Here is a 12,004-nt window from a genome sequence, read left to right as displayed (position 1 = left end):
ACAAAGTGCGAGAAGCCTGCAGGAAATAGAGGCCTAACCAAACACCAGAAAATCTTCAGTCACCTCAGACTTGTTCTGAACATGCTCCGGGTTGTTCTGAAATGGTTGAATATTAAAGAAACAAAACAAACAGAAACCAGAACCAGCTAAGTATTATTCAAATATTTCACCAGGAAGCCTACTTGTTCAGTAAAACCATCTCTCATAATTACCAGCGTTACTGGGAAACGGTATAGCCTCGTGGCAAGAGTACAGGCATGAGAGTCAGATGATCTGGGTCCTAATCCTAGCTCTGCCAACTGATTGCTGTGTGGCCCTGGGCAATTCACTTAACCTCTCTGTGCCTCAGTTTCCCCAACTGTAAAATGGGGATTAAATGCCTGTTCCCCTTTCTACTTAGACTGTGAGCCCCATGTGGGACGGGGCTGTGCTCAACCTGATTACCTTTTATCTACCTCAGTGCTTAGAATAGTGCTTGATACATACTAAGTGCTTAAAAAATATAATAATAATAACAATAAGAATAATAATAGTGATGATGATGATGATGACGATGATGAGAAGAAATCAAAGAACAAAATCCTGAAGTCCAGAGAATTGGGCTTCATTTGTAGCCCCCATCATCATCATCATCATCATCATCATCATCAATCGTATTTATTGAGCGCTTATTATGTGCAGAGCACTGTACTAAGCGCTTGGGAAGTACAAATTGGCAACATATAGAGACAGTCCCTACCCAACAGTGGGCTCACAGTCTAAAAGGGGGAGACAGAGAACAAAACCAAACATACTAACAAAATAAAATAAATAGAATAGATATGTACAAATAAAATAAATAAATAGAGTAATAAATATGTACAAACATATATACATATATATTTTTTACCAGTATGTATTTCACATACTAGAGGCAATAGCAATGGGATTTCCAATAACACTAATCAATCATAATTCCATGATAGATTATTAAATGAGATTAAAAACTGTTTATCATACAACATTTACTTCAGGATCAAATATTAGTCAGGCATTAAAAACCCTGGTGAGTATGTTTTTGAATTATTCAGGGTGTAAATGAATGACCTACTGTCATTACAATAGCATTCATGTTCCTTTGTGTACTGCAGAAGCCATTTGTCTAGGACCAAAACTTCAACTAGAACATATGCCTGTTCAACAAAATGTCCCAGGGAAAAGTTAGTCAGGAGCTTCTGCATGGTGTGTGTTTCTGGAGATAGAGAAAGAGATGGAAAGAGAGATGGAGAGAAGGCTCTATCCCTTTTGTTCAAAAATGACTGTACTAATGGTGACTATAAGAAAACAAGAGATACTTTATGGGGTCAAATAAATGAACTCTTCAGTTCAGTATTTTGTCTCTGGTAATAGTACCAAATGACTACTCGAGGACAGTGTGATGGCTGCCCTCTGTGATATCCAACCTCATGGTTAGGAATGTACTTTAACTTTCCCAGTGTTTTCTTCTAACATCCCTAACAATGCTGTGAGTCTCATTCAAACAGTGGAAAGAGCCCGGGCTTTGGAGTCCGAGGTCTTGGGTTCAAATCCCGGCTCCGCCGCTTGTCAGCTGTGTGACTTTGGACAAATCACTTAACTTCTCTGTGCCTCAGTTACCTCATCTGTAAAGTGGGGATTAAGATTCTGAGCCCCCCGTGGGACAACCTGATCACTTTGCAACTTCCTCAGCGCTTAGAACAGTGCTTTGCACATAGTAAGCGCTTAATAAATGCCATCATTATTATTATACACACATACATACATGGCTGTGGTTAAAAAAAAAACAATGGGCCATCCATTCCACGTTATGTTGCAAGAAGCAATACCAACAAGTATCACAATATGAACTAAGAATGGATTTGAAATAGTCCTTGTTTTGAAAGAAGTAGTTGATACTGTAGCTAGTTTAAAGATGGGAAATGGCTGTCCTGTCCTCTCCCTCATTTCTTTCTCCCTTCACGATCACCATTTTTCTTTTCTGCAGATGCAATCAATGGCATTTGCTGTTACCACACATATCTCTGCACACTGGTTATTTTGGAGCTGTGGTATTTTGGCCTATATATTGCAGTCATAGCCTATTTCTTTTGCATGCTGCAGTCTCCCTGGCTAAAATGCTTTCAGACTGTATAAATTCATTGAAGAACAAGATTAGTCTTTGAATTAGCTTGGGAGAAAAACAGGCTAAAAATGAGGGTCAAAGTGAATGAGAAAGACAGAATACTTTCGTGCTGCCTCTATAGACAACTGGACATACATTACTAATTCCAAGACTATGAGCAAATCAAGAGGCTACACACTCTCCCTATTTACTGCACACTCTGTTCTAAGATATGTTATCTATTGTCAGTTATCCTGAAATTCATAGGCATTTCCTCCTTCTGCTTCCCAGCTGTTCTCCCTTGTGAAATGTTTAGGTTTCAGGAAGGCAGAGGAATCTGTCCGTCTTCAGTGTTCCCTCTAAAGAAAGCCTGTGAAATGGGATTTTGTGAGGAGGGAATGGCAGACATAGGGTGGAAAAGGAGGGGAGGAAAAGACAAGCGTAGGAATACGGATTATTCAGGAGGGCCTCCTAACTTCAGAAAAAGTTGAGTTTTGCTGTCATCATCATTATCAATCGTATTTATTGAGCGCTTACTGTGTGCAGAGCACTGTACTAAGCGCTTGGGAAGTACAAATTGGCAACATATAGAGACAGTCCCTACCCAACAGTGGGCGATGCACACTAACAGGATGCCCCAATGACCACATAAGCATCCTTCAAGTTGCTTTCTCTGGGGAACCTCCCTTACACAGGGTGGGAAGAAAGGGTCGGAAAAGCTCCAAATTCTATCAACAATGCAATTTGGGGTCAGATTTCCCTCTCGACATCCCAATTTAGTGGTATGTCTCTGCTCTTCCCCCTCTCTCCGTACCTTTGAGAGGCGGAAGAAGCTTTCCCAGCCTCCAAATCAATTTTCTTGAAAGTTCACCTCTTTCCTTCAAAATGTTAAATGGAATTCATCTGAGGCTACTTTTTCTCTTGGCAAAGGAGCCCATTTCATTTTTAAACTTCAGCTGCAACTGCTGGGGTCCTGGCTCCCTCTCAACCTTTCCGACTATCTTTCGACCTTCTCAACCCCTGACTTCACTAGGACATGCTAAGCCTTGACCACAGGAACCTTGTAGATACCATCTGTATAATCCTCAGCCCTCTCAAAGGCCTATCAATCAATAAATCAATCAATGGTATTTACTGAGCACTTACTACTACTACTACTAATAATGATGGCATTTATTAAGCACTTACTATGTGCAAAACACTGTTCTAAGCGCTGGGGTAGATACAAGGTAATCAAGTTGTCCCACGTGGGGCTCACAGACTTCATCCCCATTTTCCAGACGAGGGAACTGAGGCCCAGAGAAGTGAAGTGACTTGCCCAAAATCACACAGCTGACAAGTGGCGGAGCTGGGATTTGAACCCATGACCTCTGACTCCGAAGCCCGGGCTCTTTCCACTGAGCCATGCTGCTTCTCTTACTACTTACTACTTATTTACTACTTACTACAGTGCTTTGCACGTGGTAAGGGCTCAATAAATACGACTGAATGAAGGCTTACTGTCTTCGCAGCACTGTACTAAGCGCTTGGGAGAGTACGTTACAACAGAGTTGGTAGACACTTTACCTGCTCGCTGGAGGGGCATTGAACATTATGTCTTATTTTGCTGTAATTCGTACCCACCCACAGGACCCCGGGGCACACACAAATCCTCAGCTCTGCAGATGATTCTATGAACAAATGTAGCCTGAATTGTTTTTTTTTTTTTAAATGGTATTTGTTAAGCTCTCACTATGTGTCAAACACGATTCTAAATGCTGGCGTAGGTATAATTTAATTAGGTTGGATACAGTTGAGAAGTAGCGTGGCTTAGTGGGTAGAGCACAGGCTTGGAAGTCAGAAGGTCACTGGTTCTAATCCCAGCTCTTCCACATGTCTGCTGTGTCACCTTGGGCAAGCCACTTCACTTCTCTGGGCCTCAGTTACCTCATCTGCAAAATGGGGATTAAGAGTGTGAGCCCTGTGTGGGACAGGGACGGTGTCCAACCTGACTACTGACTACCCTAGTGCTTAGAACAGTGTTTGGCACATAGTAAGTGCTTAACAAGTACCATGATTATTATTATTATTACCTGTCCCCTGTAGGGCTCACACTCTAAGTAGGAGGAAGGGAGAAAAGGTTATTCAATATGCATTTTACAGTTGAGGAAACTGAGGCACAGAGAATCAATCAAAGGCATCTATTGAGCACTTACTATGTGCAGAGTAATGTAGGAAGCACTTATGAGAGTACAGTACAATAGAATTAGCAGACGTTTAGTGATTAGAGACACCTGCTATCTACTCCAGCGCTTAGTACAGTGCCTGGTACATAGTAAGCACTTAAATACCACAATTATTATTATTATTGTTATCCACCTTAGATCTTAGAGTTGTGGTACAGAATCCCAAATATCATGACCATCCTATCCATTATCGTTATCCATTATTCAGTCATTTATTACAACGTTCTCCAATTTAGGAGAAGCGGGGGGGGGGGAAGGGATCAAATACAATTGGCTACTGTGTTAAAAATTGGTGATCTGCTCTGAAACTAATTATGTGCAATATCAAATAGTTTGCTTCCCCAAACTAGAGGAAGCAGAAAACTGATATTCACCTTGTATCCCCCCAGCGCTTAGAACAGTGCTTTGCACATAGTAAATGCTTAACAAATACCATCATTATTATTATTATTCTCTGCACCTCAGTTCCCTCATCCGTAAAATGGGGATTGAGACTGTGAGCCCCACATGGGACAGGGACCTGATTACCACAGAACTACTCCAGCGCTTAGAACAGTGCTTGGCACATAGTAAGCGCTTAATAAATGCCATCATTATTATTATTATTATTAACAAATACCACCATCGTCATCATCGCCATCATTAATTACGTACCCTTCCTCCAACCCGGTGGCGTCATTAATTATGTACCTCTGTAAAATGGGGATTAAGACTGTGAGCCCCACGTGGGACAACCTGATCACCTTGTAAATTCCCCGGCGCTTAGAACAGTGCTTTGCACATAGTAAGCGCTTAATAAATGCCATTATTATTATTATTATTATTTAGGTATGTAGTTGTGCTAACTGGTTTTCTCCATCCTTTTAACTGCTTGCAGATGTACAACTCGGCATAAAGATTACACAAGGGTGTTTTTTTTTAATCTGCAATGCAGATTGCTACAGAGATCATTTACATGTGCTAAGCGCTTAGTGCAGTGCTCTGCACACAGTAAGCGCTCAATAAATACGATTGATTGATTTACATAAAAAGGAGCTTCTTGGGAGAAGTGTATGGTGAGTATCTCCTGACTAGGTATATAGCCCCATTACATGCGAATTCAGAGGGAATGATGGAGTTGGTTAGTTGGTTATGGTATTTATCAAGCAGTCATTATGTGCTACGTACTGTGCTAAACACTGGGTGGATACCAACTTAATGACTAAACATAGCCCCGGCCACACATGGGGTTCACAACTAGGAGGGGATACAAAGATAAAGACAATGGCAACAAGCGGCTTGAACCCTCAGAAGCTAAGCTTCTGGGTGGCTGAGGAGGGCAAACCTAAGTAAGAAGACTTCCTAAAGAACTGAGTCTCTATTTCATTAGTTTAATGACCAAAAACTGTATTGACCTGATTATCTTTTATCTGCTGAGGGCTTAGTACAATGCTTGGCACACAGTAAGTGCTTAACTATTATTATTAGTAGTAGTTTAATTAATGGCTCAGAGGAAAGCAAGAGCATATCAAGGAAAGTGTTTGGAGCCCTGAAGGAATGAAAGACCCTGGATATGCCGGTGGCCCGGTTGGTGAATTAGAAGGCCGGAAAGCTAGGCTAGACCAAGGAAACCAAGTGGTCAAGTCTTTTATGTTTGACTTTGAACAACTGTATGAAGTGATCATCATCATCATCAATCGTATTTATTGAGCGCTTACTGTGTGCAGAGCACTGTACTGAGCGCTTGGGAAGTACAAATTGGCAACATATAGAGACAGTCCCTACCCAACAGTGGGCTCACAGTCTAAAAGGCGGAGACAGAGAACAAAACCAAACATACTAACAAAATAAAATAAATAATAAATAATAAATAATAAAATAAAATAAAAAGTGATGATAGAGTCTCCCCAAAAGAGCAGTAGATGAACCTTCTCCTGAGATTTGAGGACCGACACAGGAATTTTGTGCAGTGTCACTTGTGCAATCTAGTCCCTGCAAGTCACACTCCTGCTGGGGCATAGGGTGTGATGAGTAAGTAGGCAGGTAGAAGGGCACCCAAAATCGGCAGCCACAGGCACAACTGGGGCCAGAATCCAGATCTCCAGCGGTACTCATTCATCCATTCATTCATTTATTCATTCAAAAATATTTATTGAGCGCTTACTGTGTGCAGGGCACTGTACAAAGCGCTTGGGAAAGTACAATACAACAATAAACAGTTACATTCCCTTCCCACGACAGGCTCACAGTCTAGAATCGGGGAGATGGACATCAATAGTGCTCATTCCATTGGACCAAGAACAGGGCTAATGATCATAAATGCAGCCCCGTAGCAGGTAAAAAAGCATTTAGATTGATACTTTTAGTTTGTTTAATAAGCTACACATGGAGCCAGCACTGTGGTGAGGAAGAAGCGGCTGAAGGTGACAGAAGTGGTTACTTCATTAGAGTACATTCACCAGTTCATTCCCAGGGGCTCTGGGCCTGTAAACCTACAAAAGCAGTTTCCGTAGAATAATTGTTTCCTGCCCAGGAAAAAAGGACACTTCTCTAGCCAAACTCCATCAGGTTCCAGTCAGGAACCCTCAGGGACTTCAGTGTGACCTTAAATCCTCGGCTACATAGGCCAAGAGGATCCCTTGAGGATCTCCTCCCCCTGACAACGATTCTGAATGTCAGTCATTGCTGATTGGCAAACTGCCTTTCTTCCTCCCCTGACTGGAAGCCCCAGTGTTTCCTCTGATAAATGGTCAATTGTTTTGGGCTCCAGAGTATGCCTATAAGCAATAGTCCACCTGCCTAGTCTTGCAGATAAACAGTGTGACCTAATGGAATACACCATAGACCAGGGTATCAGAAGGGCCTGGTTCTAATCCTGGCTCTGCCACTTGTCTGTTATGTGACCTAGGGCAAACCACTTCACATCTCTGTGCTCCGGTCCATGTGTAAAATGGGGATTAAGGTTGTGACCCCCTTGTGGGGCAGGGATCATGTCCAATCCGATTCACTTAGTACAGTGCCTGGCATATACTAAGCACTTAACAAATACCATTAACAAAAGACAAAACAGAAAAACAAAAACAGATCATCCCAGAGTACACCAGGAACAGCTCTTTCAGAAATCACCATGCAACATAACTAGGGTGGCCATCTATCTGGTAACACACCAGACAGTCTGGTTTTCAGCTGGTCTATCCTTTATCTAATAATAATAATAATAATAATAATGACATTTGTTAAGTGCTTACTATGTGCAAAGCACTGTTCTAAGCGCTGGGGAGGTTACAAGGTGATCAGGTTGTCCCACGGGGGGCTCACAGTTTTCTAAAATGGGGAATAGGATTGTGAGCCCCCCGTGGGACAAGCTGATCACCTTGTAACCTCTCCAGTACTTAGAACAGTGCTCTGCACATAGCGCTTAACAAATGTCATTATTATTATTATCTCCATTTTACAGATGAGGGAACTGAGGCACAGAGAAGTTAAGTGACTCACCCAAAGTCACACAGCTGACAATTGGCAGAGTTGGGATTCAAACCCAAGACCTCTGACTCCAAAGCCCGTGCTCTTTCCACTGAGCCACACTGCTTTTAATGCACCAGGTGTTTGTATATCCAATATTTTCATTTTAAATACCCAGCTTCCCTAAGCTTTGGTTGTTGCCCCTAAGTCCTGCACCTCAGAAGTGATACACCTGCTTAAAGGGGACCTAGGAGGGGGAACCCAATGCCTCTAGGGCAAAGGTATACTCCCTCAGAGTTCAGGTAGGATCTGGAATTTATTTGAAAGTTTGTCTCCTGTAGATTATAAACTCCCTGTGGGCAGGGATCATGCTGTATTAGTGTGAGAACTGCAGAAGTATATCTCTAGGCTACCAGATGTTGGAAGCCAAAAAAAAAAAAGAGTTGGCTGAGTGCTCGTTTGTTGGATGTGAAAAGGATAGATGGTTCTCCTTTTTTTGGGGGGACGGATAGTTGGGAATGATATGTAAAGTGGGGGGAACGACACGTTAATCAGGGAAGGCCTCCTTGAGTTGTGATTTCAAAAGGACCTTGAAGATGGAGAGAGTAGTGATCTGCCAGATGTGAAAGGGAAGAGAGGCAGGAAGGAGAACATGTACAAGAGGTTGGTAGCGAGAGTGACTAGAATAAGGCACAGTGAGAAGGTTAGAAGAAAAAAGCCCGAATATGAGAAACCTCCATTCTGTTGTAAAGCTGGAAAGAGCTAGCATAGACACAAGCTGTAGGAATGTCTGACTTTAAGGAAGAACTCCAGCACTTCTGTATTCTAGGCTGGAAGCTCATTGTAGGCAGGGAACATGTCCACCAACTCTGTTATACTGTCCTCTCCCAAGCACATAGAACAGTGCTCTGCACGCAGTAAGCACTCAATAAATGCCACTGATTGATGACACATTTATATCCATCTTTATGCATAGACTCATTTTTCCGATTCTGATATTCCATCATCATCATCATCATCATCAATCGTATTTATTGAGCGCTTACTGTGTGCAGAGCACTGTACTGAGCGCTCGGGAAGTACAAGTTGGGAACATATAGCGACAGTCCCTACCCAACAGTGGGCTCACAGTCTAAAAGGGGGAGACAGAGAACAAAACCAAACATACTAACAAAATAAAATAAATAAAATAGATATGTACAAGTAAAATAAATAAATAAATAAATAGAGCAACAAATACATACAAAGATATATACATATATGCAGGTGCTGTGAGGAAGGGAAGGAGGTAAGATTGGGGGGGATGGAGAGGGGGACGAGGGGGAGAGGAAGGAAGGGGCTCAGTCTGGGAAGGCCTCCTGGAGGAGGTGAGCTCTCAGCAGGGCCTTGAAGGGAGGAAGAGAGCTAGCTTGGCGGATGGGCAGAGGGATTGGGGGCATTCCGGGCCCGGGGGAGGACGTGGGCTGGGGGTCAATGGCGGGACAGGCGAGAACGAGGTATTCCATCCTGGGATATACATTCTACTACCTCTCTGATCCTTGTTCTTCCTGTTGCTCCTAATATTTAAATATCTGGCTGTCTGCCTCTCCCATTAGACTGTAAATTCCTCAGGACAGAGGGTGTGGTTTGCTTTAGTTGGACCTTCCTGAGCTCCTAGTACAGTGTACTCAAATACTTCTGATTAAACAACTTGATAACCGCCTAGTATACAAACTTGATTTATCGTAAAAAGGGCTTCATCGCTGAAGATAAAACAAGGATAAATAGGCTGAAATTCAAGTAACAATGATAACGACGGTACTTTTTAAGTGCTAAGTATATGCCGAGCACCATGCTGGGTGGTGGTGTAGCTGAGTGGAGGAAAGGCATAAAGAAGAATTTTCTGGGTCAAAACGATGATTAAACCCAGCAGGAAGTTGTAAAATCTGAAAGAGCCAAATTCTCTCATGTTGAAGATGTTGAGATTTTAAGTCTAATTACCAGGCTACACTTAATGATTGCCTCTGGTGGGTGAAACTAAATGAGGCAACTTTTCTTCTTAACATTCTGATCCACCACAGATTTAATTTGTCTCAGATAACGGTCACCACCTAGACTGCTCACCTGCTCACCAAGAACAGATGCCTGGGGAGATACTAAAGATGCAAGTGTATAAAACACTTTTTCCACCCATATTAGGATGGTGTATAGTGGATAGGGCACAGGGCTGGGAGTCAGAAGGTCATGAGTTCTAATCCTGGCTCCGCCACTTGTTTGCTCTGTGATCTTGGGCTAGTCACTTCACTTCTCTGGGCCTCAGTTACCTCATCTGTAAAACGGGAATTGAGACTGTAAGCCCATGTGGGACAAGGACTAAGTCCAAGTCTATTTGGACTTAGGATACTGAGGAGTATTCACCTCACTGCTTAGTAAAGTGCCTTGCACATAGAAAGAGCTTAACAAATACCATAATTATTATTACTCCTTGGAGACGGAGGTTGATGACCTGACCTTCATAATTAAAAAACAACTACACACACCAACATGCTATACACAATACCAATTTCTGGTACATTTCAGACTATGATCATCTCAGGGAGCTCTCACTGGCTCAAGCCCCGGTCTCATCTGAACTGCTTTTTTGCTCCATTAAAAAATATAAGAAAATCAGTACCCAGGAAAAGAATGGAATAAATAGAAAACTGCTTTGATCGCTTAGCCCTAGATGGTTGCAGGAGATGCAGGAACAAGATGGCCAGCATGGATCCATCTTCCAAGTCAGGGACAGGAGCACCAATTAACAGAATCCTCTGGGCTTCACGCTGCTCTGGGTTTTGAGGTTCCTTTTTCCACAGAGGCAACTGTCACTCCCCAGCCTGGAAATGCATATAACTCCCTAACCCAAACAGCAGCTATCAGAAAATGGGGAGAAGATGGATGGCTACAGACTGGGCCACTGCTGATGCAGGTAAGAGGGGGAGAGTGTGTGCACAGACAAAAGAACTCTGCACAGAGTAGCTAAGCACTCATTTTAGCCAACAGTTTCATCCTCTTTCTACACCTCTTTCGTATAGAGTTGCTCGCAGGAAACTACTTGGCTTGAGTCTCACTTTCCTTCCCCCGTCCACTGGTACCTGAAAGTACAAATGAGAAATAAAACTGCCAATAGGTCAGAAGTAAGAGGGCAATGAGAGGATACATAAGGCCACGATAAGCCACAAACTGGGTAATTAGCTCCCGAATAACTGAGAGTTGAAGGGCCCTAATATCTTTCAATCTATAGTGAAGTATAAGGGGGAGTCAGTAGATTGTATTTATTCATTCATTTCTTCGTTCATTCAATTGTAGACCACTGCAGTGCACTGTACTAAGCCCTGCCCACAACAAGCTTATAGTCTAGAGGGGTAAATCACTGATTTATGGACTCCAGAAGACAGCCCTTTGTTGGCTTTACTAACTGAACCATGAGATGAATTATTAGCGTTTGTGAACAATGTCTGGGTATCTACACCAAGCACGGTTGACTCTATCTGCAAGGTAGAGGAATACGTGCTCATTCACTTCTCAGTAGGTTGGAATATTGTTGGGTTGGATTTTGGGTGTGGAAATTGCAAATTGAATCAAGGTTAAAAAAACAACAACTACTCCAAGGAGCAGCCCCTAACCGAGGCTGACTGGAAAAACTGATTGAGAGAGTTATAGACAACGCTCTCCTCCTATTGCAACCGGGCCTGGACTCTCTCTAGGTGGTTAATCCGAGTTGTTGAAAGGCAGCACCAGCGGCACTTCTGAAACTTGATAAAACCTTTTCACAACTACCATCCACTTGAAGGACTGTTCAGAAGGACAGTAGCCTCGAATGACAATCATCGGGCCTGGCCCTGATGTCTCACAAAGTGAGACAACTTTTTCAGTATACAGTCTTCACCAAGACCTCACCTAGCCCCAATCTCTCTCTGACCTAGATCCCACTTAACTCTCACCCAACCTCATATCTAGTCCCCACCTAACAGCAAAGATGTGCCTGGGATTGTGTGGGTCAAGAAACTCTGAAAAACCAACATGACAAGTCCTGCACACTTCTCTGTTTCCCAAGGGGAAATTTCCAAACCTCCCTGTCCCGCAGGCTAACGGCTGGTGTCAGAGACATGCTAACCTTTGGTTTTGTTCACACCCAATCCACAGAAGCATTTACCAAATCATAAAGTAAAAGAGTCCTTTTAAAAGGGGTGATGATTTG

The sequence above is a fragment of the Tachyglossus aculeatus genome, chromosome 9, assembly GCF_015852505.1.
Source record: "Tachyglossus aculeatus isolate mTacAcu1 chromosome 9, mTacAcu1.pri, whole genome shotgun sequence".
Lineage (NCBI taxonomy): Eukaryota > Metazoa > Chordata > Mammalia > Monotremata > Tachyglossidae > Tachyglossus > Tachyglossus aculeatus.
Note: the sequence above shows the minus strand (reverse complement) of the source record.